We start from the raw sequence: 25,945 nt of genomic DNA, 5'->3' as shown, positions 1-25,945 counted from the left end.
TGTAATTATTAAAGGACTTTGTTACAACTCCTTAGCTAGAACACTAAGACAGGGTCGCATCTAAGTTTAACTTGCATTCATAGTTTCTAAGTACATAAATGCTATTATTACTAACCAGAACAGTGTAATGTGATTTTAACAGATTGTTATGATTTTAACAATGGGAAATTGTACTGATTTTAAGATAAATATGTAATCATATTGAGTGAACATGTAGTATGCTATTCAAAGATATATTAAAGAACAAACTATTTTAATTAATTGTAATACATTTGACTGCACAAGCCGAAGTGAAGAGCTCTATCAATGAAGTTCTAGACGAGATGAGACAACAAATATGTGACTATTCTCAGATGCGAGATTTAAATGATATGTTTGGATTCTCCTGTTCCACTACTGATTTAGTTGAACTGAAATAATAATTTAAAAAAAGGCTAAAAACATGCTTTTCTAATTTGTCATTATTGTATCCCAATGACCTCAAAGGTGTGGAATTATACCAGGATTATAAATATACCATTAGTTAACTAAGATCCTGACAGAAACCTAAGGAACAGCTAGACTTTCCCCACAAGGCACTTTGATATACGTATATCTTCCATGGAACTTGAAAGTTTGTAAGAGTTTGATAACTGCCAATACCTGTCGTGCCATGTGAAAAATCTTCAGTAAAATGAAATTGATAAAATCCCACTTGCGTTCCACTATGAGTCAGGAAAGACTTGAAAATCTGGCTGTTCTTTCCGTCGAAAGAACATCAACTTTCGATTTCGAGGATGTAATTGAAACTCTTGCAGCTACCAAAGCACGAAAGTTTTGATTCTTAGTGATAACGTCAAAACAGGTTAGCGAGATAGAAGTAAGGTAGTTGGAAATGTCATCTCATGTAACAATATATATATATATAATTACAAATATAAAAGAATTTACTAAAAATAAATAGGAAACAATGCTCCGTGCAGTGATTGGTGGTAACGAAAAATAAGAACTTTGTAGCAGGATGTGCTCAAATTGTTTTCGGCATTCGAGCTCGATTAATTTCACTTGCTCCGAATCCCTATTGGGTTTACACCGTCTCAGCAATTATTCATCAGAAAACTGATTGATTTTTCACATAATTATATAGAAGAGAGAAATTCAATTTTCAGTGACAGTATATTTTTATCTGCTGAGTGTATTTTAAATATTTATAAAACTGTACTGATATTGATCTATAATGAAATTGAACCAAACGACATACTTCCAAGCGGAAAGGAAAACACATACTGCGATTACAAATATTATATATTTCTACTATTATTAATTATTATTTTGTGCTTATAAAGTCTGTTAATTTGAGTGCTACAATACAACGATTTTTTACATCAAGAAATTTGATTAAAACGAAGATAAGAAACGATTAAAGAGTGAGAAGGGATTATATACAAGGTTTCAAAATCAAGAAAGTCGTATTTCACACGTGCGCTGCATCAAGAATGAAAATAACGGGGCTTTGACAAGATAAATAAACGGTGAAGCAGCATTTCGAAAAACTTCACAATGAAGAAACCCCGAGGGAAACGTGCGAAAATCTACCCACGAATCAGGGATTCGTTCCGCCTCTGACCATGGTAGAAGTAGAAAATGCCATGAAAAAGGTGAAAAGTGTTAAAGCTCCAGGACCGGATAATATCCCTATCAAAGCATGAAAAAATTCAGGTAAAGAAGGAGTGAAGTTGTTTACTCGAATTTTTAATAAGATATTGGAAACAAGAAATATGCCAAAAGAACGAAGAAGTATCTGTGTTGTGTCACTTTTAAAAACAAAGGAGATATGCAGGGATATGGACACTATAGGGGAATAAAACTTATGAGATATGCAACGAAGCTATGGGAGAGAATGCTAGAAGCAAGATTGAGGAAAGAGACCAAAATAACAGAGAATTAATTTAATTCCATGCCAGGACAGTCTACAATGGATGCCATATTTTCACTTAGCATATTAAACAAAAGCACAGAGAATACTAGAAGGACTTCCATCGTTTTCATCAACCTAGAGAAACAGTATGATAGAGTGCCACGGGATCTTAATTGGTAAGCACTGAAGAAGTATGTTCCGAACACATACATCTATGTAATGTAAGATATGTAGGATGGATATAGGACAAAAGTTAGGAGCGCGTGTGGAATAACAGAAGAGTTCACAGTTGATGTGGGATTGTATCAGGGATCTAGTCTTAGCCTATAATTTTTTGCAGTTGCGATGGACGAGCTTTCGAGCTCACAAAGGGTATCCAAGAGTTAGCCCCTTGGAATATGCTATTTTCGGACAACGCCATGCTGGTGAGTGAGACCAAGGCAGCACTGCAAGAGAAATTAGATATCTGGAGAGAAGCGTTGAGTGCAAAAAGGATTAGAATTAGTAAAACCAAGACAGGATATTTACAATGTCCTTTCACGAAAAATGTAATCGAGAATACAAGAATACAACTGGAGGAAGAAGAGGTGGTAATGACGAAGAAACTTAAGTACTTGGGATCAATACTGCAGGAAAATATAGAAATAGAAAACGTAAACAGCAGAATTGGCAGCAGTTGGCCAAATAGAAAGTAGCGATAGGAGCATTGTGAGATCGTAAGATACCAATACGCATTAAAGGAAACGTTTACAAAACAGTAGTGAGACCTGCTATATTATGTTGGACGACAAAGAAGAGAGAGAAGCAGAAGTTGTATGTTGTGAAGATGAAAATATTGTAGTGGATGAGTGGAGTGACGCAAGAGGATAGAATTAGGAATGAAGTGAGTCGGGGGAAGAGTAAAAGTGAGACAAGTAGTAGAAAAACTGTAAGAAAGTAGACTTCGATGGTCTAAGACCGGGTACGTAGGTTACTGAGTGGATGTTACAGAATTGAATGGGATACGAGCGCGAGGTAGGGCAAAGAAAGATTGTGTGAAGAACGATATGATGCAGTGTAATGTCACAGTGAACAGAAACAGGTTAAAGACAATGATCAGAAAATCCGATCCAGCTAACTACAGGAAAAGCTTAGAAGAAGAAGAGGACATTGTAAGATTTTTATTAAAATTCCAGTGGTTATTCCTTCAGTCACAATTTGTTTTTCTAAGGTCTCATTTTGTATCAGATTTTGCAAAAATTGCAGAACATAATGTAACGCAAAACATGCAAACATCAATTATAACTGACCATCGCAAATTGGTACGCAAATTTCTTTTTACGTTGACGCATGCCTTCATGGAATAAGGCCTCTTTACTAAATAGATTGCAAGTTACTTGTACGGCAGTGAGAACTATTTGGGAGAGATTAGAATTCTTAAAAACAGCACTAACCTTAGCACAAAACCAAAATATGTACTTATTTGAATCTTGATAATTCGTCTGTTCTGCCCATGACGAACACTTAGGACTATCCCACAAAACCGCCGTAACATAATCTGATCTTTTTTCTTTCAGGAAAATGGAGAGTTTGTGGGCCCTCGAGCCACGATACACAAACCTGCCAGACCACAAACCGCCAGCAGCACAAACCTGTCAGACCGTATCGCTACGCCATTAGCTAAGATAACGCTTCTGGGTACGAAGTCTTTTTGAAAAAGACTACAGTACTTGGTTTTGTGATAAATTAAACGTGTAGAAAACGTCATAACAGTGGGAATCAGAAATGGAACATAGTGCATGTAAGTGGGATTCATTTTGGACATCACTGTACTAAGAGTGATAAACTTAAGTCGTGTCAGCCTCTCGCTGACCACTGCACAAGTTAACATAGACTCCATATGATAACATGTCGTAGAGAGTAACTATTGTCATGTGTCACCTTTGAAATGAAATGAAATGAAGCTTTTGAGTTTAATGTCCTACTGTTATGTCGTTGTGCTCTCACACCGAGAATCGAACCCACAAACCACTAGACCAGCGGAAAAGGGCTACATATCACCTTTGCCCTTTCCTTAGATGTACCGTAAAACGGGGCTACTTTGACAGGTTTTGGACTAGTTTAGATGCGTACACGGGACACTTTCTGCAACCAATGAATGATACTATTCTCATCATAACAATAGGTATCTAGGCTATCACATCCACTATTAAACCTAAGTCTCTAGAAGTAAGTTTTGGCGGGAAGAAATTAAGAAATACCGGTCAAAGTAGCCCCGGGGGTGGGGCTACTTTGACATCTTATGTATTTGCTGCATAAGGTCAAAGTTACTCAACGTATGGAGTTATTTTGACATGGAATTTATGTAAAGTGTATAAAACACTGTTTTGGTCATGTGTAAGGTACGGTATGGTGTATACTTGATAAGCACGAAATCTTTATTTAGTTGCGGTACATCATTATACACCACTATACAAGTTTTTTCTAAAGCTTTACTTTTAACATCTTTTACTTTGAAGATACACGGTGCTTTACCTTACATTGTTCCTTTATTTTTTACTCTACTTTATTTTTTTACTTTACTTTACTTTTAACATAATAACATATGTACCGGTATGTTATCTTTACATGTAACAATGGAAAAAACCTTAGTTGTCAACATCACAGTCGTAACAAGCATACTGAGGATTTTTTGATCCACCATTACAAAACCCACACACCCATATTTTGCACAGGACACATTGAATCCACTCTCTTCCACCCTTGTACTTTCGATAGTCACACATACAAATGGCACAGATGTTTTCGTCATAGCCTTCTATCTTCCTTTGTAGGCTTCCTTCTAGAAGTCCTTATATTATATATTGGGGGACAGGAAGGATATTGAGAGGGGGTAGAAATACAATGGGAGAAATCCCTCATCCCCTCCGGCAATTTGCACCGTGGACACCATATCAGCCTTTATCTGTGAAAGTATATGCTACAATTCTCACAGGAAGCACGAATTGCTCATCTGTCAAAGTAGCCCCGCTCTATGTCAAAGTAACCCTAAATGTCAAAGTAGCCCCGTTTTACAGTATCGCATGTATTTCTACTTACATGCGTCAGAAGACAAAACAATCTGGAAATTTGAATAAAAGCAGAAATACTGAAAGAGCAGTCAGATTAGCATAATAAATGAAATGCTGATTTCAACAAGAGATTTGAGTTTCTGAAAACAAAAGTGTGTAAATCCAACGTTCCTTAAATAACAATGCAGGCAAACTTGCGTTGCCAAGTCACTTAAGACAGAAATCTCCACGGCAACATAGTGGTCAATTTTCTTTTTTACTCGGAAGGAAAACTCACCTTGCGTTGAGAAAACAATGGACTGGAAATACTATTAGGAATTGAGTTCTCTATTGTGGCTTAGGCAAATATCAACTTTTGCTTCCAGCGGAATAAACCATAAGAATCTCTTTTTGAATATATATTTATTAAAAAATAACAACTGAATGCTTCAGGGAAGCTGCGGTGGTAACAGAGGGGTTAAGCGCTAATGGCTACTCCCAAGCTCTGAGTATGTTTCGTTATACACAATATTTAGTTAATTTAAATCATTTTGTAGCAAGCAATAAAGCAACTAGCCCCATCCATTGGCATCAGACAGGAATATCATATAGCCACATCCAATGACTTCATTGTTAACTTAGGAATTAGCGTTACGCACAGACTGGCATGTTTTACTTTTATAATACGGGTTTTCTTAAGACGTCTAAATATAAAACGAAAATGAGTTTAAAACTAACGATACGGGTAAAAGTAACCAATTTTGTGAGTAAAAGTTAGTGTGTCTTGGAAGACAAGGGATAGAACAGTTTTATTGAAAGATAATGACTCTCTCGGCGGTGTAGCGTAGTTTTGTATTTAGGAAAAGCTCTTATTTTTAAGTGCATTATTCTGAATATTTAGCGAATCGTTTTTAATATTCTGCATTGTTTCCAAATCAGTATTGCATTATTCATATTATAAAGTTAACCAAGAAAGTTCTGTCGCTTTTTATGGAGGTCTGTGTTCATTTAGCTTCACACCGTGAGGTGAATGTGAAAGACGAAGCTCAGTTGTTGATGTGGGTATATCCAACATACTACCTGGTTGTGGCAGTTTAGTTACATCGTGAACTTGCGTAAGGACAAAGTGAACATGGGACCTTCACAGAGCGTCATAAGGGCGTGTATTCTGTATGAGTTCAAACTGGGGTCAAACAGCGCTGCAGGGGCAGCGGAAGATGTGCCAGGCTTTTGGTGAGGGTGTCGTGATTATGCGGATAGTGCAGCGGTGGTTTAACAAGTTTAAGGATGGTGATGAAACACTCGAAGATGCACCACGTGCCGGAAGACAAACACATGCACAAAACGAAGATCTTGAGGCAGCAATTGAGGCGAACAGTGGCCAGACATTAGAGGAACTGGGACTACAATTCAATGTGAATGGAGAAACCATTCGACAGCACCTCCATCAACTTGGGCAGCACTGCGAGTTGGGTCGATGGGTCCCACAAGATTTGACTTCAGGCCAGAAGGGAACGCGAGCAGTCACTTGTGTTTCTTTGCTGTCTCGTCTGAGGAAGGAGCCATTTCTGGACAGGGTGTTGACATGTGATAATAGGTGGGTCCTGTACGAAGCTCCACGGTGTCGTCATCATTGGTTAAGATCCCATGAACCGGTTTCAAAACAACCGAAACCAGCACTGTACCAGAAGAAGGTTTTCCTGTGTGTTTGATGGACTGCTCGATGCATCGTACATCGATAGCTTCTACCAGCTGATCAGAGCATCAACGCAACTGTGTACTGTCAGCAGTTGAGTCTTTTTTCTTTTAAATCAAAACTCTGGAGCAAGTATTTCTAAATCGCAACGGGAGCCTCATGTTATAGGACAGCGCTAAGCTCTACGTGGCTAGGATGAACCGGGACACTATTGTACGCCTTGGATGGGAAACACTATTGCACCGTCCGATTATCATCTGTTCCATTCCTTGAACAATCACATTAAAGGACGCCAGTTCAAATCCCTAGTAGAAGTGCAAAATGCAGTTGATACCTTCTTCGCTTCACGGCCCACCAAGTTCTACCGCGATGGAATCCATGACCTGCCGGAACGTTGGCGAAAGGTCGTCGATACTGATAGGGACTATTCTTGATCTTCCAGATACGTCTTAGGTGACACATCGATGTTCGACTGTGATGGGTGAAAAAGCGACAGAACTTTCTTGATTATCTTTATAATGCATTATTCTTTACAGTGTTCCTCACGAGACGAGACGAGATAGGAAATAAGGCTTTCTCGTCTTGTCTCATAAATTTTGTAGAATTCTCGTCTTATCTCGATTCTCGGGAAATTCTCCAGTTTCAAAATTTTTCTCGTCTCGGTTTGTAAATTTATGTATAAAATTTATGCCCTACTTTTTTCTTAATTTCATTTGGAATTTATCAGAAATCCTCCGCGTCAGTAGAGAACCATGAAAGGTGTGATTTAAGAACATTTAAACCATATTCATTGTCGGAGTCTTTTGTGTAATTACTCAAGCATCTCTTAACGTAGATATTTATTATTTGCTCTTAATCCCTTTAACAATTTTATTTATTTTTTTAACTATAAATCACACAGGACTAAAATAGTGTTTGAGACGTAAGGCTTAGCTGAACTAGTATTTCCTACGAGACTCGTGAAATTTCTCATCTTGTCCCGATTCTCGTCTCGAAGATGTAAATTTCTCTAGTGATGTCTCTAGTAAATTTGTCTTCCTGCAGCCAACACTAACTGAATCGATCATTGAAAAAATGGTACGATACATGTGACATTTTGGTCGAAATTGAGTTATTGTTGAATTCGTGACCTAGATCTACCATTCTGCACAAAAAGGGCTCATGTCAATGAAAGTACATGGAACAATCTGTCTTAAGCTATGATACTTATTATTTGAATATACTCACACAATAATAATAATAATAATAATAATAATAATATTAATAATAATAATAATAATAATAATAATAATAATAATAATAATAATAATAATAATAATAATGATAAAAAGAATTTCTTTCGTTTATCTCGAAAATTTAATTTTGTAACATGTACCCTTCCTGTAATAACTAATTTAATTCTTGATTCATTATTCTGATTCCTCAGGGGAAGATGCGGGTCCACAGCTCTCATAAAAGCGATGCCACTGTGCTTAGTCTGCAAATGATAACCAGTGGCGATGTCAGAGGAGGGAGTTGCAAGAACGAAAAGTAGACCCCCAAATCAGATATGAAATACAAAACTATCTTTTTCGGTATACAAAAAAGAATTGCTGCATCCCCTCCCCGCCAAAAAAATCTGTACTCCTCCGCTTAGCATCTAAGAAACTAAAGCTGGTGTCACGTCGTGACTGATGGAGACACAACTATTTCATTCTGTTTCAAAGAATCTTAAGGATGAATTTTGCTTTCCTATGCCTTTGGTGCATGAGGGCCCGGGTTCGATTTTTGGAGGGATAGCATCGAGCGTACCTCTTATGACTCTGCTGATTATGCACACTGGACATATGCATCATCATATCTACACTACACATGGAGTCATTGATGATTTCAGGAGTAGCCCAAGGTAATGAATTCTTTTTCCCCTCAGAGATACGAAATTTCCCTGGGGCATATCTTCAATCTGCTCAACATGATTTACCAATATTTTCTTAGTACTACGTTCACCCTCTGTGTATTTAAAGGCATGAAATCATCACTATTGAAAAAAAAAATGAAATGCAATCTTTCAGTTTCACGTCCCACTTTTATGCCGGCTAGGCTAAAGGAGACGGTGATGAGGAGAAATGAATTCAATGGTGGAATGAATAAAGTGGGAGAAAATAGGAGAATCCCGAAGAAACCCACAAATACGGTGTATGTCCACCACAAAGTCCACTTGGCGAGAGTTGAGAACGAACCAGGGACCTCACGCATCAGAGGTGAACGCTTTACCACTAAGTCACCGCGTCCCACTTCTGCTTGGAGTAGTTTGATAAGAAGAATACAGCACAATCATGCTTATATCTGGTGCTTTTGCTGATCCTGATATGGAAACACTTATAATAAATGTTAGAAAGAAACTTATTAGGCGCGGCGCATCTTTTACTTTTTCGTTTTTGTTTTTTTCTTCTTTCACATACAACATATTTTAGCAAATAAAAAAGAGCATTCTTCCTTGTGTGTGTGTTCATCTTCGACTGAATAAAACTTTTTTTTTTTTAAGTAAATGTTAAGGGAAAGAGAGAGATCGGGTGGTGTTGAGACGATGCATGTGGAAGGAACGAACGGTTCGCTGGTCTCCAACAGCTGTTACTTCCTTTCTCCCTAATTGACTCTCTTCCATCTCCATAAATTATGCACAATATTTGTGTATTACATAGTTTTCTGGTATATCTTGCGTGATATCAAAAACAATTAGTTTTTATTTATTTATGCGGACAGACCCACGCTTTGTATTGCGATTTCGACTAGGTTGAATACGAGCAATGGTGGAATTTCAATTAAATTACTACCAGTATGTTAAAATAAATAAATGAATAAACTAAAACAGAAAAAGAAAAGAGCATGAATAAAATGCAGTAAGTTTTTTCTGTAAATATTGTTAATTAAAAACTACTTTAATCAATTTTATTTATCACAGCAGGGGTAAAAGTGAGGATGAAAGCGGGAGGACGCGTGGGCAAAGATAGGCACGGGGAACTGCGTCACGTCTATCTATCGTTTCCCTATCTTTTCAGATCTACTTTTACCCCTGTATCACAGTATCAACTAGTGCTGCCGACAAAAGGAGAAAGTCCTTATTTCGTTTCGAAAACAAATGAGAAGTACATTTGCACATCTAAATTTACTACCAGTATGTCATATCGTCCCATACCAGCCCAATTCAACCCCTGCACAGAGACAGGCTTAGACAGAATTTTCATGATGGAAAACGAAACGAGAGATAAAGCTCTTCTAATAGAAACAAATACTCTTTCCGAAACTAGACATTAGTTTCGCGAGAAGACAGTCTCAACTCTTTTCATGTTGGCAACCCTAATTTCAGTTCATCATGAACAAAATTTCCCTGAAAAATAAAAATCAGATTATTAAAAGTTCAGTAATTCATAATTTTGTATTATGTACTGTATTAAAATAAATGCACACAAAAGTTAATTTTCGGTTTATTTGTTTTTTTTTTTTTTTCATCCTCTTCAGAGAATTCTACAATAAAATACAAAATGTGTACTGGGCAAAGTAGCGACCCGTAGTCTGTACAAGCACCAGTTGCAATGTTGCAATATAAAGGTATGTAGGTACGCGCAAGTGTTCCCCTCCCCCAGCATTCTTGAGTCTTATCCAAAAAATATTCAGGAAATATGAAGAGGAAAGTCTTTTAAGCTCTATTTGTATGTTATTGATTAAATTATTTCTCTAATATTGATTTAATATATAAGCTATTTCCTTTTTTTCAAACAACCACTATCAATGTACGTTTATACACTATTTATATACAAAACCTCTACACTCATGTTATTGAACACGAGATAAATCGAATATATAGTATGTGCTGTAAACCATGAATGATGGCGTTAATCCGAAAAGAAGAAAAAAAGCAAGAAAATTGCATGCACGCAGTTAAACAAAAGCATTTAGTTATATAAACTATGCATTATTTTAGAATGGAAGGTCTTTCTTCCATCTTTTGGGCTTCAAATTTTTCTATGACTTTATTGAAATCTGAAATGCTGCTCGCCAAGTTTCTCTGAATAAAAAGCATCGCTACCGCAAATAGTTTCCGCTTTATTTTCTTTAGGGTCCAGAAACACCTCTCTCCTCCGACAATATGCATTTTGTAAGCATTTCTTTGTATAAATATACGGTACAAAAAGTCCATTTTCAGAAACCACGTATTTTTGTCTGTAAAGAAGCATGAAATCTATGTTGTTTTCCTTCGAAAATGAATAATAATAATAATAATAATAATAATAATAATAATAATAATAATAATAATAATAATAATAATAATAATAATAATAATAAAGTAGTTTAACATTCCAGCAAATTAGGCTAAAGAAGACAGATGAGTATTGGAAGTGAATGATTTGATATTAATTTATGCTCTCCGCCGGAAATCGAACACAGAATCATGTGCACGAAAGACACAGAGCTAGGAATTAGACCAGTAGTAAGACATTTTCTTCTTCGAGACTCGATCGACCCCCCAGAATAGGATTTTTTTAAAAAATAAATCTTATCCCAAGAATTTTCACTTTTGTATTATAAATGTTAAATAAAATCTATTGACTTCGAACGACCGCCCCCCAAACTTTCAACCTGGATCCGTCCCTGCTACCACCAGACTTATATTTGTTCTTTGCGAGTTTATGTTTTGTGAATAACTTCTTTCTTCCAAGCGTCTGTATCTCGCTCACCCTATCAATTGAGTCAAGCGCTGCTAAGCGGAGGAATTCGTAACTATTACAGAAGCTGACCAGTTGCGGAAGAAAGGCAACCGCATGAGACCAATACGGGAAGATAGGAGCGATGCAAGAATAAATCCACTTCCCCATGTTAAGAGATAGGAGCTCGCTGCCATATGCTCAATGTTACTGCTTCCAGTGGCAACGTTCGCTGCCACTGGAAATGTAAATCTCTCTCTTTCTTTCCGTTTTTTAATTGATTTTTTTAAAAAGAAATGCATCAATACTGTTTTGCGCTCAAGAGCAAAGGTTTATTTTTTACTGATACACTACTTTAATACTTAAAATTAGTTTTAGTATTAAAAAATATCCGGTTGTACAACCATGCAACATATAGTACCAGCCGCCGCTGCAAATTACGATGAATAAACTGTACGGAATTTTACAACGAAATGTTACTAGAATATCCAAATGTTTATTTTGCCATTTCATTTCCTTCACAGTGTAGGACAGAAGACATTTTAAAATTCCAGTCTTGAGTTTCTCTGTATAAAACTACACTGTAAAAGATAAAACAGCATTTAAACAAATGTTGAGGGAGAAATATATCAAGTATGTGTTTATAAAGTGTGCTTTGTGTGTCCAAAAGCGTACATTCTCCGAAAAGAGTATCTAATATAACATATTAAAACATATTCCCTTCAAACAGCTCGAAAACAAAGTAATGACACATTTTGTGCATACATCTGAGACATCCTCGAACAACACAATATCTACAAGGGGTGAATATGTGTCATCTGGAGGTGTTCAATGGGTGTCTGTGATATGTACACTGTCCTACTGTATCTAAAAGTAGTTTCTGTAGTTTCTGCAGTGTACTACAATGTACATTATTAGAAAAAACTTGAAGCTTTGAAATCTATCATTTTTGCAAAAATCAAGATTTTTCTACTTTATCCTTTTCGAATTGTTCTCACCAAATTTAAGTCAAACTCAGTTTATTATTATTATTATTATTATTATTATTATTATTATTATTATTATTATTATTATTATTATTATTATTATTATTATTATTATTATTAACAATAATAATAGAAGCAGTACTTTTTTTAAAGTATGTCCTTTCGTCCGCCACATTTATAAGATATGTTATCTACAATGATACTGTGATAAAATTGTTGGATTCGCCTAATCAAGAAGATCAGTTTGTTGATGTTTGTGTCAAACCCATTTAGTAAATATCGTAAACTGTGAACATTAAATGTCTCCTTAATCAGAATGTAAAAGCAAGTGAATTCCAACCAAAAAAAAAAAAAAGTTCAAATTATATAGTATGTGATAAAGCAATGTAGGCCTACCTATAATGATAGTGCAATCCAAATTTGCTAAAGATACATTTTTCTCTATGTTCCGTCATTCACTTTGCAGTTTGGAGGAACTTTTTCATTTTCCTGCATATGCCTAGTAGATACACTGAGAAAAAGAATGTATGTGTCCTACGTAAAATCGTATGTTGCGTTTGTGAATAATGTAGGTTTTGGACTTCACGTACAGCAAACGTATAACTGAAAACGCATGTTTTATAATACTTTCTGCATAAGTGTTCCGTTTGTAGTTACTTTCCGTATGAAACAATATAAGCTTCCAGGATCTCAAATACAAATGGACGTATGTAACATATAGCTGACGAAGGTAGCATACATATACCGGTATGTATGTAATATAAGGAAGATTGTTAGATATCAGACATCCTGCAACGGCATGATGTAACATCTAAGGGCAGTACCTATGTAGCATACGGATAATGTATGCTTCACACTGATTTCTGTAGTAAGCAAGAGGATTCCATATATTTGTACGATATACCGCTGTCCGGAGAACGGACTTTTCTCAGTGTACTACGCTTTCTTCATCTTATTTTTTTCTCTCTTCGATTTGATTGTTCTATACGCCCTTTTCAAGTTTTGTACACCATTATTGTATCCGATATAACTGTTGGTAAATTTTCCACGTTTTTCGTTTTGCACTGCAGTACAATATTTTGGTATAGTTTTTTTCCGCTTTTCTTTATGTCCTTTCTGTTAGTTTGTTCCTTCTTAGACGTATCTCTTCTTTTTATTTGCTTATTGCAGCAATGTCTGGCCTGATGATGGTATATTTCTTTGTAAGTTAGTATTTTTTGTTTCCCAGTGAAGTTTTAATGCCAAAACAGCATCAATGTAGGTGCGAGAGGTTTTTTTTTTTTTTTTTTTTTTTACAATTAAACAAAATCAAAGACATTTTTGAGGTTTGCAGCCAAATGTTCATTGTTTGCCACCCCAAGCTTTTCAATTAAAAAAAAAAGTCATATACCTACTAGGGATGGCCAGATCCGGATATTTTTGGATCCGGATATCCGGACACTGGATCCGGATCCGAGATTTCGGATCTTGGATCCGGATCCGAAAAACCGGATCTTGGATCCGGATCCGAAAAAAACGGATCTTGGATCCGGATCCGAAAAAAACGGATCTTGGATCCGGATCCGAAAATCCGGATCTTGGATCCGGATCCGAAAAAACGGATCTTGGATCCGGATCCGAAAAAACGGATCTTGGATCCGGATCCGAAAAAACGGATCTTGGATCCGGATCCGAAAAACGGATCTTGGATCCGGATCCGAAAAAACGGATCTTGGATCCGGATCCGATGTTTCGGATCCTGGATCCGGATCCGAAAAAACGGATCTTGGATCCGGATTCGAGAAACCGAATTTTGGATCCGGATCCGAAATTTCGGATTCGAAACTCCGTGTCAGAAAATTCGGGTGTTCCGAATCAGCAAAATTTTCGAAATTATTGACAGTGATTTTCATTCCTATGCTTAAAATAAGATTTTAAGACACTTTTGGTATCTGATCGTGTGACAGCCTTGCGTTCTCTTCATTCCAAATTTGATTGAGTAAAACTGTCGACTTAGGTGAGAGCAATCTCATTGTCAGATTCGATTCTAGTGGAAATACTTGACCGAAAAGGTAGTAAATCTTTTTTAAAGCGGTCGTCCTGATGGAAATTTGTCCTTTGTTTTCTGTAACACTAGTCAAATGCTGGGATGAAACCTTAGTCTCAAGCCCAAGCTTCTTCATTAGACTCAGGCTGCTTACTTTTCTAATTCTTTTCCGAGTTATTGTGGTCACTGAATGAGGCCATTTCCTAGTCGTGATGGGCTAGGCCATTGCTAATGGAACAGCCCATAAAATATAGATCAAATCAAATTAAGGAGCAACTTCCTTTTCTTGCTCTTGATGAGCTTTTTTTCTTTCTTTAAAAATACGTTTCTCTGTGACCGTACCACCCCAGTTAGAATTAAGAATTGTAGTAGAGATGAAGTTCTAAATGGCAATCAATGTATCAAAATCAATGTATTAATGTACTGTATGTGTATACAAAATACCATATGGAGGCACGAGCAGTAACACGTATCTTTGTAATTAGTAATCTTCTACTATTAACTCTGCATAGGTTCTATAAGGAGCTATATCATTCATGTAAACACATAGGCGGATGCAGGGGGAGGGCGAAAAGTCGTTCGCCCCTACCCAGCGCCAATATTACCAGTGTACTTTAGTAGTAATTTGTGGCGATTTCAGATCATCTAAGTAATTTTTCACTGCTAGCATCCCCAACCGCCCCATCCAGGAGTCCGTTCTGGATTCGTCCCTGCGCAAACATAATATACAACTCATTCAAGAGTGCATTTTGGTAGCTTTTTAAAATTTTTATCTTAAAGGATTGTCATTTCTCGTGGCTACTTATGCAATTTTGTCCACAGGCATACATGCAATTTCCAGTCATTACGCAAATACATTTATATACTTAATAGACCTCGGCTAGTTGGGGGCTTCGCCACTAGACCCCGTTACTAGGGCCTCGCACCACAAAAGCCTCTAATCATAATCAATTTAAAAAGAAATGTCTGGGGATTTGCCCTTAGACCCTCTGATATCTCATTTGATCGGCCTATGACCTCGTACCTCGTAAACCTACAACCATACCGAATCTCAGTTCAAATATCAAATTGTATGTAATAACAATCTGGTATCCCGAGACATACCGAATTTCAGTGCGAGTACATGGGGCTTTCCCCCCAGCCCACACATTTGCTCGGTCTACGGCCTCGCACATCATACGCCTGCAAACATAACGAATTTTTAAGGGGCCGCGGTGGCTCAGTGGTAGAGCGTTCACCTCCGGAGCTTGGGGTCCCTGGTTCGATCCCAGATCGCGCCGTATGGACTTTGTGGTGGACAAACACCGTGCTCGTGGGTTTTCTCGGGGTTTTCCCGTTTCCTCCCACTTTCTTCATTTCATTTATTTCTCATAATCACCGTCTCCTTTAGCCTAACCGGCATAAACGTGGGACGTAAAACTCAAGGATTTCATTTCATAACGAATTTTTGTTCAAATAACAAGTTTCATTTCTCTAACATTCCAGGATTCCGAGATATAAAAGTTTTCTCCCCGCCACTTTTCTTCTCCTCTAAGACATACATCAAAAAACGCTTAAGTACATACCTAATTATTTCAAATGTAAAGTCCAAATACCAAATTCTATGCTCCTAACCTTCAGAGGTTCCCAGAAATCGACATGTTATTATAATAATTACAATCCCCACTCTCTTTCCTTTCCATCTCTTTTCTTTTCCTTTTTACTAAAACGTCAAAAAACACTGAATCACATGTCAAATTATTTTCAATGAGAAATGCAAATACCAAATTTCAAGTCTCTAACCTTAAAGGATATAACATATTAATACAGTAATTGTAATCCCCACTTAATTTTCTTCACGCCCTTTTTCTTCCCTTCTGGGCCATATATATATATATATATATATATATATATATATATATATATATATATATAGTGGCGTAGGGAAGGGGGGCCGGAGGGCCCCCCCCAAAAGAGGTCCGACAATGTACTTTGGTACTTTGATGTTTGTAATTTTTTATACATTTTTATGTTTATATATTTTTTCGTTTGTAATTTTTCTATATGTACCTATAACAGCACTTGGGCCCCCCCCAAACACACATCCTGGCTACGCTACTGGATATATATATATATATACATATATATATATATATATATATATATATATATATATATATATATATAAAACGTTGAAATACGTATCTAATTATTTTAAGTGAGAAGTCCAAATACCAAATTCCATGTTTCTAACCCTTTAAGTTTCCGAGATATAGGCATATTATTATACTAGTTGCAATAATTGTAATTACCACCCGCCCTTTTACTTCCTATATCTTCCCTGCTCCTTCTAATTTAAATATCAAAAAGCACTTAAACAAGTAACAAATTATTTTCAATGAGAAACCCAAATATCAAATTTGAAGTATCTAACGTCAAGAATCATCAATATTTTCCACCCCATTCCCCCCCTTCCTCGTCGAATTTCCCAAAGTCCTTCCTTAGTGGTATCCTACGTCACAAAGCCTATAAACTGTCCAAATTTCAAGTTTGTAGCTTAAGCGATTTGGCCTGTACGGTGATCTGTCACTCATTCACTCAGTCACTCTGGACTTTGCCCTTTTTATATAGAGAGATTTAAGATTTTATGGGAAAACCATGGATTTTGTTCTAAGGCCGCCAGTGTCTTAGAAATGTAATAGCTTTGCTATAAACTTTAAGCAATCAACTGACTGATCTGCGTCTATATGTATTATGTAAAATACCGCTTATGATCTTTATTTTGCTCGTAATAAAAAAAATAGAAATGATGACGAAAATTCAAAGACATCCATGATTTTAGCGTAATGCTGCAGGAGTTCAGATCATTGAATTAATCATAAGAGCCGACTGTATAAGGTAGACTACATTAAATTCCAATGTGGCACAAAGAAAATATGCAGCATTACTATGCAGTTTTTCAACGTTATAACTCATTCTGAAAATATTATCATAGGTCTTACAAACAATCAAATTTTAATCCTAACTCGATTAATATATAACAAAAGGCAGATCTATACAACTACTGACTTGAGATGAAAGTGGCATACTTGTAGTACGTTTAAAGATATACTAAAGACTAAATGATGGGGTGTGCGCAACAATGGTCTACACCCCGAAAAATGTGAAAATGACATTTTGATGTAATCTTTTGTCATTTAAATTGAATTGTCTTCCCACTGAGTTAGATAAAATTCACCTAGTAAATTTTATACATATGGATATTTTAGTTCTGTGTCTCAATCTAAGGCCTAAAATATTCAAAACAGGAGTCCGAATCTGAACTTCGAAGCTTCGGATCCGGATCCAAGATACAAAACTTCGGATCCGGATCCAAGATCCGAAATTCCGGATCCGGATCCAAGATCCGAAATTCCGGATCCGGATCCAAGATCCGAAATTTCGGATCCGGATCCAGGAACCGTATATACGGATCCGGATCCAAGATCCGAAATTCCGGATCCGGATCCAAGATCCAGATCCGAGATCCGGATCTTCTAGGATCCGGATCCGGATCTTCTAGGATCCGGATATCCGAGATCCGGATCCATCTGGCCATCCCTAATACCTACTCTACACATTACGGTACTGGACTCAAGAGATCTCGTTAAAGAATAGCGTAAAATATCTTGGCGTACATTTTGATAAACGTCTCACATGGCGCACACACCTGGCCGCTCTCGAGAAAAACATCCGCCATCGTATAAACTTATTGTGAAACTTGAAAGGCACAACCTGAGGCTTAAACGCCAAAGTATTACTGTATACCTACAAAGTTTTCGTCCGACCAGCTATGACCAGGTAGGATTTTATGACCGCCTTCAACTCCTAGAGTGTCAAGCGTTACGCATTGCCTACTCTCTATCCTATCAAACCTCTAATGCCAAGATCTATCAACATACCATAATTCCTCCTATAGTGGATCATCTGTATACCCTCCGAACCCGATACATTATCCATCACATAGCCACATCTCATATTACCATCACCGACCTCTTAGGACAGACTCCTGCTCTCCCCCGTTCTAGATCACCTCGTTGCAATTTACGAAAGAGCAACAAATTCACCTGATTACAACCCGGAGCGCAAAATATACCAAATCCATCCACATCTATATCGATAATGACCTCACCACATAGGCCACGACCTTTAGCCTAAGATTCCCACTTTCTATGGTACATCAATTTTGACATTTTTATTCTAGGCTCTCCACATGTAACGAAACCTGTCTACAGTAATCATCGATTATTAATGCACACCACTGGCCAAAGAGAAGGCATAATCTTCTACGGCCCGCCCATCGTCAGATGGGAATGAAAGACAGTTGAAAAAAGCGCCTTTGTCACATGCTCACTTTTCCATCACATCTACTAAAACAGATCCAGAATGGCCGTCTCTATAATTCACAACCATCGCCAAACAATTTCTAGAACACTACCAATCTTCATGGCAGTCACTTTCCTCTTCCTTAATATCCGATCTCTTCTCACTCATAAAGCAGATTTTGAACAACTGCTAAGGGAGGAACAAATACAGGCTTTTGCTCTGAACGAAACCTATCTCAAACCTACACATCATGTCCGTTTTCCACAGTTTCAACAACACCATCATGATTGCTCTAGACCATACCAACGAGCAAATGGAGGCACTGCAATTGGAACATATCACAATATCCCTGTACGCACTCACTATTTTCCAAAGCCACATAACCTTCCCGAGTATTCCATAGTCACACTATATTTTCGCACCAAAATCATCACTCTATGCACTATCTACATTCGACCAGGCCACTCCATACCATATGAGTTTTTTCAATACTTTGACAATACTTTTAGGCATTACATCATCATGGCAGACATAAATATTCATTGCCGCTCGCAGGCTGGGAAACAACAGTTTCATCACTACATCTCTAATATACTTGCCGCCGATTTTCATCATCTTCCATCTCCATCTCGCCCCATCAGCAACACCTCCCCAGACATAGTTATCAGCTCTGCGTCTCTGAATATTCAAAATCTTAGAGTTCTCCCACCTTTCAGCAGCGATCATGCTCCGATATTACTCGATATTATTCTCACACACTCAGGTCAATCACAACCACCGCCTATTCACTACTTTGATTATAATCATGCAAATTGGGCTAATTTCCAAGCGGATCTCACCAACTCGATACACCATCTTCAAGAGCCTACCTCAGAGCACGAACTCTATGATCTTATTGACCAACTCGCAGCATCTCTTGACATAGCCACCCACAATAACATACTCCTATGTTATCCACACAAACCTCCGATCCCTCCGCAATATCACTCCATCCTTGCTGCTTCTCGCCGCTTTTTTCTACTTTCAACGTACTCATAATCCTACATCCTTAGCACAGCATCGTCGCTGGACTCGCATGCTTCATAATTACCTCACTGCCTATAAAAGAAAACGTTGGATCTCCACCTGCAACTCCCTCTCAACTACATCACATCCTACCAAATTCTGGCAAAAGTTCCATCAGTTAACTGGTCAACCTCGACATACATCATACCCTATCATTTCACATCATCATCCTCTCCAAACCGATACTGATAAAGCAAATGCTTTTGCCTTCTTCTTCCAAGAAATATTTACCCCTACCGTACAACTACCACACCCAACTATCACCCGACGTGTCGAACGCCTTGCAAATCCACACTCACCTCTCCTACAACCAAAAATTCACCATCAACTCACCGATTCACCTATTAATGATCCCATTACTCCTGCAGATATCTCTTCTTCCATCAAATCGAAACGTACCACAGCGCCTGGCTTTGACTTTATCACCTATAAACTAATAAAAGCCTCTCCTCCCGTCTTATATACACTTCTTGCAGCCATATACAACTTCATTCTCCGCACCGGCTTTTATCCACCACAATGGAAAATCTCAAAAACTCTGCTTTTCACCAAACCCAATAAATCTCCTACATAACTCTCATCTTACTGTCCTATACAATTGACATCAGTACACAGCAAAATCTTTGAACGTATTTTTGTCAGTCGCCTTCATACCCATCTCTCTGAACGAAACCTCATTCCTCTTCATCAAGCTGGTATTCGCCCAAACATCAGTATTTCCGATCAACTCTTACGCCTCACGACCGCTATAACTAATCATTACAATAACTCCGAACGTTCCTGCCTGTTACTGTTCGATCTTGAAAAGGCTTTTGACAAAGTTTGGCATGCCGGCCTCATCGCAAAACTTCACTCTTTTCATCTTCCTTTCTCCTACATCAGATGTATCCATTCTTTCCTTTCAAATCGTATGACTTACATTACCATCAACCAATCACTTTCACATCCGATGTTTCTTCACTGTGGCGTTCCTCAAGGCTCTGTTCTTTCACCCCTTCTTTATATATTATACGTGGCAGACATGCCCCCTCTACCACAAAATGTCTCATTATATCAATATGCCGACGATACAGCTTTTGTCACCACACCAACACTGTTCAAAACAAATCGAACACTCCAATAAGCAATAGATGCCCTACCTTCTGGTGTGACAAGTGGCGCCCAACCATAAATCCCCTCAAAACACAGGCTATCATTTTTCTTCCGCCTCGCTGCCGATCACGAATTTATCGCAATCCTGTTCTTCTTCATATTCACGTCAATGACACTTTCATACGCCCATCATCACAAGTAACATACCTCGGAATCATCTTTGACTCAAAACTCAGCTGGAAACCCCACTTACAGAAAATCCTATCGCAGGCTATAAATCGATTAAACCTTCTCCGGCGGCTAGTGGGCACCACTTGGGGCTTACATACTGACACTGTTATTAAGACTTATAAGGTTTTCCCTCGACCTGCTCTCACACATGGCCATATATGCTGGATCTCTGTCCCTGACGCACTATATACTAGACTTGTAATATCCGAACGTCATGCTCTCCGTCTTGCTTATCGCATAAGACTACAGCACCAACTGCCAATCTATATCGCAGTATCAACTTTCCCACCATCTTACAACACTTAGAAACACTCCACATAAAATACATTACAAAAGTCATTGTCGAAGGTAATTCGCTCTTCCTCGACACCTTTCACCAGGATATCATTCATGATACCCCTCCTCAACATCAAGCCACACCTCTTCAACATCTTACTCTTTACCATAACACTTTAGACGATAATGACCCCCACAAGGCCGATTTTGCTATATATCGTCCACCTCACCTTAGTCCATGCATTTATCCATCTATGCACTAATGTTTCATCAATGTTGTTAGCAGCGGACTTCATCTGTCATCATCAGCCCTGTGATGCCCCAGGGCAGAAGATAACCATTCATTTTTCTATACTAACCATATCCCTGTGTTTGTTGTAGCGTCTATCAGCACTTCACCTCAAACTCTCAATGCCCAACTATCAATAAAAGTAAAACCCTATATCTAGAATTCCTCCTACCGAAGAAAGGGCGTAACCCTTTCGTCGGATTAACTTTTAAAAAAAGCGTCTTTGTTGCTATTGTAGCATTTTAATAGATAGATATTCTTGTAGTAAATACAATGTCTCATACATATTAGATTCTAATTTGTAAATGTATGGTTTATATGAGAAAATACACTGTTTTTAATGCTGAATAAAGCTCTTTGTGCAGTTAATTAATGAATTCATTCTTTATATATATATTGTTTCTGCCCTGAATTCTTTTTATTTTCATCTTCAGTGAACTAGCCCTATTTTGGGGAATAGGAAGAAAACTAAAACGGAAAAAAGAAACTTCTAGAAAATTTACAAAAACCTGAAATTTAAAATTTGATGCCGATACGTACTGTATGTGCTCTAAGCAAGTGGACATGTTTACCTTGGTACTCCGGGAGGAACAAACAGACGAACAGATTTTCAAAAATAAGTTATTTTTAAAGCATGTAGGGTCATGAAATGTATAAATCCGTTGAAATCTCGATTTCAATTTTTTTCACAATTAAGATACTGTACTTTCTTCTGTCCTATCGATACTCTATAGTAAAAGTTAAAAAAAAAAAAAAAAAGAAAACTTCAAGTTGACTTTACATACTGGCACGATTTTAAACGGCTTCCTCAGACATGTCGATGTAACCCGAATAGTTCCTTATATTATGAATGCAAACCTTATATTATGAATGAATATTTGCCGGTAGTTGAAGCGTCCAATTTCATATATCCTATACCCTATCATAGCCAAGTATGAGTTACTTTAATTTCACTAATATATTTTGAAGTTTAACTAAAAACCCAATATTTAAGCTTAAACTGATGCCAAACGACAATGATCTTGGCTTTACATACTCTTGTATGCTTCAAGTATGTGAGGTGTCCTTTCATATTCCAAATATGTGAAGGTTTAACTTCACTAATATTTTTTTCAGGTTTAACCTAAAAATGTGTTAACCTCAAAAAATAGTTTGGCGTACGTGATTTTGGCGTGGGAAACCGGTTCGATTCCCAGCAGGAGCTTGTAGCTGGGGCGTCATTTCAGAATTCACTTCACCGACACAAGACTTTCGCGTTTTGTACTAGTATGTCAGTAGATAATCGATTAAAGTATATGTATTCCTCAAACTCTTTATGGAGGGCAATTGCCTCCTTTTGCCCAACCTAAATGACGCCCCTGAGCTCGTGTGGTTTGGATTCCATGTCAAGCTGTAAATTCACGTCTCATATAGCCTCGCTGTTGAAAGGGGCGCTAAATTCAAAATCAAATCAAATAAAAAAATATTATATTTATACATAATTTTTTTCTAATCTTAGCATATATTTCTAGTATGTGATATTGATAATGACCATCGTTACCTGTGAAGATGTTAACAGATTTACTTCATTAATGAACTCGACCAAGAAAATTGCTCTACCTATCTATCGCAAAAGACAGAAATTAAAAGTTCTGTTTTGTTGAAGAGTTATCGTGTTGAGTAAAGGACGTACCTACTAACATTACAATCTTTACAAGCCCCACTAGCGTGACTCTAATAATAGGTTTGCTGCCAGTTGCCACAAATTGACAGGCTTCATTACATTACGGCATCTTCGGCTTGAAGTTAGAATCACCCTCTTTAACAGGGTGCGAAGTCATAGGAGGTAAAGTGGTGAGGGAGGAAGGGTTGGCGGGAAGACAGGAGTGTAAAAGAGAATTCAAAAAAAAAAAAAAACTAATAAACACGAATTCCTCCTTGGAATGATTCGACACAGAGAGTTCACATATTTTAATATCCATTTTAATATTCACAATTATTAAATTACATCAGATTAGAAACAGAACTATCCACTAATTTACCCCTTAATTACACGTGAAGTACTGTAATTAATTTGCAAACTTCTGACAATAACGTCACTTTATTCATTACTCCAGTAAGTTATTAGTGGGAGAAATTTTGTTCCAAAATTATTAAGTGTGAGAGTTCGTCCTTAACCTCTTCAGAGGATTTTCCATCCTGCTCTTTAGTAAAATATCGTATTATCCACTAATAGCATTCTTCTCGCTCAGTGGTGACTTTAGACTTCTAGAACACGGAAGTTCCATCAACAAGATAGTGAAACTGGGTTTGCATCCCCTTCATAAAAATATCCCCTGGCTTTGGGGTCTCCAGTGATGTTTTACTTTGAAGCAGGGGTAAAAGTGGATTGGAAAAGATAGGAGGACGATAGGTAGCGGCATGACATCACGCCGCCCCCTGCCTATCTTTGCCCATTGCAATTTTATAGGAACTGGGAGGACGCCGCACATATTTTTTCGGGGTGGGGGACCTCCCCTCACTTTTACCCCTACTTTGAAGTCATTCTTTAAATTCTGACATTAAAATTGCCATTGTATAATTATATATTCAATGTATCCTATGCAGTATGTCTTACATTCAGAACTACTAAACTTAAATTTTACATGCTTTATCCAATACAAAAGTTTCAAGTTATTCAAGAAATTAGAAACAATTGATGTTTCCAACCTAGTTTTTCAATTGAGTTTTTTTAACCCATTCTCTAAATGAAATGAAATTTTTAGTTGTATGTCTCAGGGTACTGCCCTTTAGGCTAAAGGAGCGAATGAATTAATTAAAGCCAATTATAAAATAATTAGTGGAATGGGAATGTGGTAGGAAACTGGAGAACCCGGGGAAAACTCACGAACACGATGTTATTCACTACAAATTCGCGTGGGCGGGATCAAACCAGACCCATCGCACCAGAAATGGGCGTTGTAACTTTGAGTCACCATAATGCCATCTCTCAATCGATTCATAAAAATCCTTCGTTACATACCTATTAACATGCATACTTAAGAGTGTAATCTGACGGGCATACAAAACTGAGTATTAGTGGAAAGATAACTAGCTTCGTTCATCGTATATTTATTTATTTACTTCTAAAATAGAGACATGATAATATTTTCATGACGAATTGAAACAAGTGTGCATTCAATTTTGATTATTTCTAAAGCAAATGAGTGATTCATTCGACCATTCATTTTCGACACCAAGACGTAGACTAACGTAGACTAAATCATACATATTTCTACTCTAGTATACCATGCTAAAGATACATTTACAAACCACATACGCACAAAGAAGCTCCAAATATATATAAACCTACATGAGACATCAGTCCCCCATCAAGAAAGGATACTAGAACTGGAATTCAGGAAGCGGGGGTGAAGAGATTAATGAGGATGAGGAAACTATGTACGATGCAAAAACTGCGTGATTATGACTTCATCACAGATATATTCACCTACATACGTCAATTAATATTTCTCTGACACAGGGCACTCTTACTTTCTATAGTGGCAGGAAAATGTCCCGCTTTTGTAAACGAACACACTAAGCACGTGCGTATAGGCGCAATGTCCGTGCAAAGGAACATAGATAAAACAAAACAAAACAAAAAAAGGGGGGAAAGCGAGGGGGAAATGATAAACCGCCCTTCAACTTAAAAAAAAAAAGCTAAAAATAACTAAACTTAGAGCAACGAAAGACGCGAGGCGAATTTTATTGAAAAGGTTGTTTTTCCTTAGTGATTAGTTTTGCTAACTATGAACATGAATTAAAAAGAAAACAAGTAGCTAGCTCTGAGTTTCGCAAACTAGTTGAAAAGAAAATATTGGATAAAATTTGATAATAAAGAAGGCATTTATGATAATTAAAACAAACTAAATTTTTGGCACGACAGTCCTTTGGTTCCTACCAGCGGGCTTACGTTGAAAGTGGGGATGTGTAGTCAACGCATCGACACCCGAAGTCCCTAATGCCGACTTTCTAGACTGGAGTCCGCTACCTCTTACTTTAGATAACTCCCCAATTATCCTCATGATGCTGGGTCAACATCGAAATTGTTGAGTGCCTCTCAGAAAATTGAGCCCATGACCACGGGCACCGACGGCACGCGCTAACCAATGTTTTTTATATATAAAAAGGTACCGGTAACAGCTTTTTATTAGATTATTTAACCTGTTGAACGCTTTGCACCGATTACACTGTATCCATTATGACACCACACAGATATAGAAGTAAACGAGGACAGTTAAAAAAACCTATGCCCGAAGTGGGATTTGAAACCAAGACATTCACAGCAAACGATCCACAGCTTAGTGCCGC

This window comes from Thermobia domestica, chromosome 5 (genome assembly GCF_964235325.1).
Source record: "Thermobia domestica chromosome 5, izTheDome1.hap1.1, whole genome shotgun sequence".
In the NCBI taxonomy this organism is placed as follows: Eukaryota; Metazoa; Arthropoda; class Insecta; order Zygentoma; family Lepismatidae; genus Thermobia; species Thermobia domestica.
Note: the sequence above shows the minus strand (reverse complement) of the source record.